The sequence below is a fragment of the Trichosurus vulpecula genome, chromosome 6 (assembly GCF_011100635.1).
Source record: "Trichosurus vulpecula isolate mTriVul1 chromosome 6, mTriVul1.pri, whole genome shotgun sequence".
Lineage (NCBI taxonomy): Eukaryota > Metazoa > Chordata > Mammalia > Diprotodontia > Phalangeridae > Trichosurus > Trichosurus vulpecula.
The window spans coordinates 85,197,088-85,204,577 of NC_050578.1; the positions used below are offsets into that span (position 1 = coordinate 85,197,088).

The 7,490-nt window shown below is 43.7% G+C and overlaps 1 pseudogene; it reads right to left on the reverse strand.

Annotated features, from left to right (window-relative positions):
• Window positions 1–238: 238 nt before the first annotated feature.
• On the reverse strand, window positions 239–5,810 carry LOC118854550 (annotated as a pseudogene).
• Between the last annotated feature and the right edge of the window lie 1,680 nt (window positions 5,811–7,490).

Sequence of the window (7,490 nt, forward strand, 5' to 3'; positions counted from 1 at the left end):
TTTAAGGGCAAAAGTATTTTGATTGGATCACATAACTGTGAGGAGCTGAGATTCCTGTTGCCTCAGCTCCTCCCTAAATATTTTTTTCAAAACATTTTTAACAATTGTTTTTATTTTTGATTGATCTTCAGTAGAAACAAAAGTTACTCAGTGTATAGAAAGATATAGGAATGTTTCTTTCTTTCTTCCCTTCTCCTTGTTTTGGTCTGGAATTGCCAGCAGGTGTCTAAGACAAGGCCTAAGACAAGGCCACTTTGACAGCCTGAACAATGGCATCCTTGTTGATGTCAAACATCTTCAGCAGCTCTGCAGGCTTCCTGCTTCTCAGGACATTAGAGACAGCCAAATGAGTGATGGTGATGCCAGGTTCACCCACTACAGCAGTAGCCACAGCCTCTCCTATGCCTACCTCATAGTAATGGTCTTCCACAGTCAGGATGTGGCCATGGGTTGCTTGGCCACTGTCAAGGATGAGTTTCTTATCCAGGGGCTTAATTGTAAAGGGATCAAGCACCTGGATGTTGATCTTTTCTTTCTTCAGCTGCTCTGCAGCTGCCAAGGCTTCATGGAGGGTCACTTCAGCTCCAGTCACAGTTGCCTGGTCATCCTTGCTCTTCAGGACCACCTTAGCCTGGCCAATCTGGAGGTTCTCATTTTTGTTGAAAATGACTGCATTGTCTGGGGGGTCAGTCCTTGTGAAACAGGTGCCCTTGGTGTTGGCAGCTAACTCAACGGCTTTCTCAACAGCCACAGCATCACTCGGGTAAAAGACTGTCTGTCCTATTGGGAATGCTATGGAACATGGCAGGATCTTCAAGGGCCTTCTGAGAAGGACCCCCTCAGTGTGAGCCTGTAGCCATAATGGCTTTTGTTTTCTTTGAATGGCTCAGCTTGCCTCATTGAGCCTCTGGACACTGTGGCTTGCTCTTCCGGGGCAGGAGGCCCGGGGAGCATGCCGGGAGGCAGACGGCTTCCTGTGTGGGGAGTCATGGGGCTGGCTGAGGGGAGGTGTTAGCTCCAGAACCTGGTCTACCCTAGGGGGAGGAGCCAACTCAGGAACCAATCGGCCCTGGTCATTTGGGCGGAGCTTGATGATGTCAGAAACCCTATAAGAGGGGAGAGGACAGCTTGAAGATTCTTCCTCTCTTTCCTTTTCCGGTTGGAGCCAGAGGCAGTTACAACGACCGTTACAGAGGCAGTTACGACCGTACATCGTCAGTTTCAGTTGCAGCTTCAGTTTCAGAAACAGACACAGCTGAGGCAGGAGCTGCCAGCAGCAGAGCTGATCTACGGGAGGAAGCTGAACAAAGACTTCAGTCCAGTGGGTAATCTTATTACCATCAAGGGGGAAACATGATTTTGCTTTACGCAATCATGTTTCTCTGTAGCCTCCTGGTTACTCTTTCAAGGCGTACTTATTGGGCCTGGAAGATTATGACCAACATATCAAAATGGGGCTTCTGGTTCATGGGTTGGTTACTGTGGAGCCTAAATAAATGTTTTGATTCTTCTGCCTTCTACTTTGAGAGTTTCTTCTATCCGGCGATTCCGAACCTTTCAGACATGTTTATGATCTTCTTTGAGATTATAAACTCGGCCCTCCTGATACATTTGGCGTCACGAACAGGATCGCTAGGTATAAGATCTCTATTTAGAAGCAGAACAATTCCAGAGGAGGAGATAAATATCCCAGGATGGGAGGATCCATTTTATTCCTCCCTAGCAAAAGAATTGGCTAAAAAAGCTGGACCCTGTGAAAACTGGGAACCAAGGCTACGGAGAGGAGATCCTAGGGATTTAGAAAAGTGTTTACGAGAAGTTGGGATTCAGTCAGGGGCATCACTATCTAGGCAAAGCTGGATAGTGTTATCAGCCTACCGGCTAGTATACGAAAGATTGAGATTAAGTGAAAGACATGGGGGCACTCCTACCCCACAGGAAGAAGGGAAATCTCAGATAGCAGAAGACCAAACTGACTCAAATGAGAACTTTTCTATTAATGTGGCTAAGAGCAACAGGAGACCAAAAAAGCCCAGAGTGCATTTCAACCCAGCCCAGAAAGAGCCGGCTGAGGCACAAAACACTACTGGGGTTCAGGATGTGCCTCACACAGAGAATAGGAGATGGTTAAATGATCAGACAAGGGCTCGACCCATACAAAGGAGGAAGACAGAAACCCGAGGTGAAGATTCAGTTACAAGGGAAATTCAGGAAGATTTCTCACCGCAAGAGGTCACAGATATTTTGAGTAGATTCAGCCAAAGAATAGGAGAACCATTGATATCTTGGATGGTAAGACTCAGTGATCAAGGGGCTGGTGGAATATCAGTAGATGGGACAGACTGCATGAGATTCATAGGTATCAGCCATGATCCTCTAGTTCAACAAGCTTTTAGGGAACATCATCAGCAAGGAGATGGTGATAGCAAGACTACTCTGTTGGCATTAGCCGCTGTGGGATGCAATAAGAGATATGATACTGATTCTATGTGGCCCACTGAGCACAGACCCTGGTATTCACTTAGAGATTGTATCATGAGACTAAAGGAGGAGGTAATGAAGACTGCCATTATGATAGGAACTGCAGACAAATATTACAATGATCCAATGGGACTGTCTCATAGGAATTTAATAATTAGGACAGCTCCCCCTGCTTATAAACAACTAATTTTGAATTTATTGCTTGGAGAAGTAGGGAGCCGTCTTACAACAGTGATAAATAAGATTTTACAGTTACATGACTTAGGTGACTGGGGAGGGGATAGATCTCCTCGAGAGAGAAGGGTGAATAACCAGCAAACTTGGCGCCAAAGGAGAGTAACAAGGAAAGAAATGTTTACTGCTTTATTGAGAGCAGGAGTAGGTTTTGAAATGATAGATGGAATTCCAACCAATGAATTATACAGAATGTATAGAGGACTTGATAACACGAGAAATAGGGAAATAAGAACTGCTCCTGTAAGCCTACAAGCCACTCAGACTGAAGGTGACCTTGTGTGATTAACGGATGAAAACTTGTACATTTGGGGAAAGGCTGGGAGGACAATCTTAGTCTATATCTAGGGTGGGATCCTCTTGGCTTCCTCATTATGTTCCTTTTGAAAAGAAACATTTCCCACCTGAGTTTGGCTCTGATGTTGGATCTTTGCATAACTGAAATCTCAACCAAACTTGAGATGATTTATTTGAAGAATTATAGTCCATACTTGTCTATTCTTTTTGTCCTTTGTTTTGGCTAACCTTGTTGCTAGTTTTGTTTCCTTCAGGCTTAAGCACTCTGCACTTTCCGGTGACTGCCTAAGCATGTAGCATTCTTGGAATTCCTGCCAGCTTGTTAAAGAAATGACCTCTGGAATGGGACTTTTTGGGGGCAGGGCCATCTCTACATCCAATTTCAGCATGAAGAAGCTATGGAAAATGAGACCTTCACCCCTCACCCCAAGATTTTGAGCCCCAATCGTTCAAGGGGGGGGGTGGAAATGATGATAGTGTTCTGTTTACTTATTTTGTGTTATCCTTGCTGTGTTGTTTTATTGTTATGATATTATTGATCCTATGTAATGGATACAAGGATTTAGGGGTGGACATTTGAATTATTAATAATTATTTTGGGGATGATTGATTGAAGAGATTATCTTGCTGGGACCTAGGGGTGGATCGCATTTGAATCGTTAAACCAATGTTTAGGAATGTCACCAAATGATATGTTTTGCTTTATAATGAATGATATGTTTTAGTTTCCTTTGTAATTGAATCACAATGTATGTTCTAGGATACATGGCTGATTAGATTATGTATCCTATAACAAGGGGTGGAATGTAGCCATAATGGCTTTTGTTTTCTTTGAATGGCTCAGCTTGCCTCATTGAGCCTCTGGACACTGTGGCTTGCTCTTCCGGGGCAGGAGGCCCGGGGAGCATGCCGGGAGGCAGACGGCTTCCTGTGTGGGGAGTCATGGGGCTGGCTGAGGGGAGGTGTTAGCTCCAGAACCTGGTCTACCCTAGGGGGAGGAGCCAACTCAGGAACCAATCGGCCCTGGTCATTTGGGCGGAGCTTGATGATGTCAGAAACCCTATAAGAGGGGAGAGGACAGCTTGAAGATTCTTCCTCTCTTTCCTTTTCCGGTTGGAGCCAGAGGCAGTTACAACGACCGTTACAGAGGCAGTTACGACCGTTACATCGTCAGTTTCAGTTGCAGCTTCAGTTTCAGAAACAGACACAGCTGAGGCAGGAGCTGCCAGCAGCAGAGCTGATCTACGGGAGGAAGCTGAACAAAGACTTCAGTCCAGTGGGTAATCTTATTACCATCAAGGGGGAAACATGATTTTGCTTTACGCAATCATGTTTCTCTGTAGCCTCCTGGTTACTCTTTCAAGGCGTACTTATTGGGCCTGGAAGATTATGACCAACATATCAAAATGGGGCTTCTGGTTCATGGGTTGGTTACTGTGGAGCCTAAATAAATGTTTTGATTCTTCTGCCTTCTACTTTGAGAGTTTCTTCTATCCGGCGATTCCGAACCTTTCAGACATGTTTATGATCTTCTTTGAGATTATAAACTCGGCCCTCCTGATACAGAGCCACATAGGTTGATGTTGCTTTCAGAAATGGCTGCCATACAGATCTGGTTGAAGGCTCTGGTGAAGAAGGCAGCAAAAGTACTGCAGAAAGGCATGGTCCTGTCCCATGTGGCATATCCCATGGCAATGCTCATTATGTTCTGTTCTGCAGTGAAACACTCAATGAAGCTATTGGGATGTTCCTTTTTAAAAAGTTCTGAGAAGATGGAATTCTTGGTGTCCCCATCCAGGGCAATCATAGGGTCACTGGTGCTCCCCAGTTTGGCCAGGGCCATGCCATAGCCTTTGCAAGTGGCTAGCTTGTCTCTAAGTTTGTAATTTGGGGGAGATGGCATCCAGATATTGGTGATGTTCACTGTGGGAACATCCTCTTTGGGGAGGGTAGCTAGAATCTTTTTGCTTTGGATTTGGCTGTATATTTCCTCAATGACCTGTTCTGCCATGTTTTTGGAAGGGGCTTCCCATGCTAAGCTTCCTTATCTCCCACACCTGAGATTCCTCTGCTCTTATATGTCTTTGCAATGATAGCCAGTGGCTTATCCTTGACCTGGTTGAAGACCCTGCAGAGCTTTTCCTTACTGTGTCCATCCACAACCATGACATTCTACCTAAATGATTCATATAGCTTCTAGTACACTTCCACATGGTGCTGCAGTGGGGCAGGGTTGCTCTGGGCCAGCTGGCTAATGTCAAGATAGCAACCAGGTTGTACAACTTGTAGAATCCTGTTGAAGGCCATGGCCTCCCACATGGAGCCGTCAGACCCCTCCCCATCACCCAGAAAACAATAGACACAGTAGCTGGCTTTGTCTAAGTATTTGCCTATGTAGGCCATTCCACACACTGCTGCAAACCCGGGGAGCCAGTAGCCACATCTGTAAAGGCTTTTATAGGGACTGGGTGGCCATCTTGAATGGAGGTGGTCTTCCTTAAGTTCAACAGGTCAGCCTCTGGCAGGAAGCCAGCCTCAGCCCAGACCACATAGAGGATATGTGCCACATGACCCTTGGAGAGCACAAAGTGGTCATTGCTGGTGTCCCTGGGGTCCTGGGGTTTGTACCTCATGGTGTGGAAGAAGAGGATGGCTATGATCTCTTCTGCACTGCAGCATGATGTGAGGTGGCCCAAGCCGGCCGCAGTGGTGGCTTGGATGGAGTCGATGCACAGCTAGTTGGTAGTGTCCTTCAGCACCTGCAGTTTCTGTTGGTCCAGCTAATGGTAATACTCCATGGCTAAGGAGATTTGGTTTGATCCCAGTCTGGTGGCAGAGGAAGCAGCAATGTGAGTAGAAAAGGGGAGCTGAAGAGGAATGAGGAGGAAGAGCCTCCCTAAGTATTCTGATTGTCCCACATTTTGAATGAGGAGATACACTTGGTGCAGTACCACAATCAGATCTATGTCATTCTTCTGTCCTCAGCTGCATTATCCCAATCTCTGCTGCTAATGCCAAATCAATTTGAGTGAGCATTAGTGGATATAAGGGACATCTAGGCAGTATAGTTGGCTTGGAATCAGAAAGACTCATCTTCATGAGTTCAAATCTGACCTGAAGAACTTACTCGCTGTGTGACCAAGTAACTTAACTCTGTTTGCCTCAGTTTCCTCATCTGTTAAATGAGCCGGAGAAAGAAATGGCAAACTACTACAATATCTTTGCCAAGAAAACCCCCAAAATGTGGTCATAAAGAGTTGGACGTGATTAAAATGACTGGAAAACAAAGTAGCTGGATATAAACTAGGGGACTTAAACTTATGATAGGAAACAAGTGTGACCATGACTACTACAATCATAATACTATGCTTCCTTCAATGTCACAAAAGCTGAACCAACTTAGCGAAGCAGGGTCATGATTTCATATATCCCTTAAGGAGACAAATCTTGTTAAATAGGTTCTATGTGTAAATTAAGACAGGTTATAGATTAAACCACTCAGAGGGCTTGCCATGTACTAATTTGAGAGGGGAGATTTACATAATATCACCAAGGTCACTGAGATAACAAACGTAAATACCATGAAACAAAAGGCCAAAGTAATACGATAACGATCACTGATATTAAATAACGTCATGTCCTTTTAACCTGGTAACCCTCTCCCAATGTTAAGTTGATCAACACATTTCATCTTGAGTCACAGATGTTTCATCTGTGTTGTTGTCTGGTCCTAGGGAACATCATCCCTTGGACATTCTGGAATAGGCCTTATCCTCAGGGGAGCTTTCAAAGTTTCTAGTTCCTAGTAGATCTGCTTCTCTGGCTCCAAGTCACTTTCAGAGATTCCTACGTAATTGTACTAAAATCTGCCAGTAGCAAGACTCAATACAATTAAGTACAACCTCCTAAATTTGCTTTTCCAGTAATTAGTGCATGTGTTGAAAACTCCCTCAAACTTTGTTAATTTAATTTTATTAACAGCAGAGCTATAAGAAGAACAAGTGATCAGGAACCCATAATTCACTTGAAACTTCAGAGAATTTAAGTTTTTTATATACCACTTGTTTTTCTATCTTTACCTAAACTCTGTACCTGATATCTATAATGCCATTAAGATACTTGAGGAAGAATCTTTAAAAAAATCTATGATGGCCTGACTTGTAAAATGAACCCTTCAGTCTCTTAATATTATCAGACAGAGACTTCAAAATAAGAAAAAAAAGACATGATTTAAAATTCTTTACTATTATTAAGGCAATTTTATATGTAAAAACCTTAATTCAATTTTGAGACTTATTATAAAATCATACCCAAACCTATATATCCTATTAGACACATTTGGAAGCCAATTATACACACACGTACACACACATATGTATATATGTGTATATATGTGTTTGTATACGTGCACATATATGTGTATGTGTGTGTATCCTAGTTCTTGAATTTCTAATCATCTAATCTTGTTGCTTTCTCAA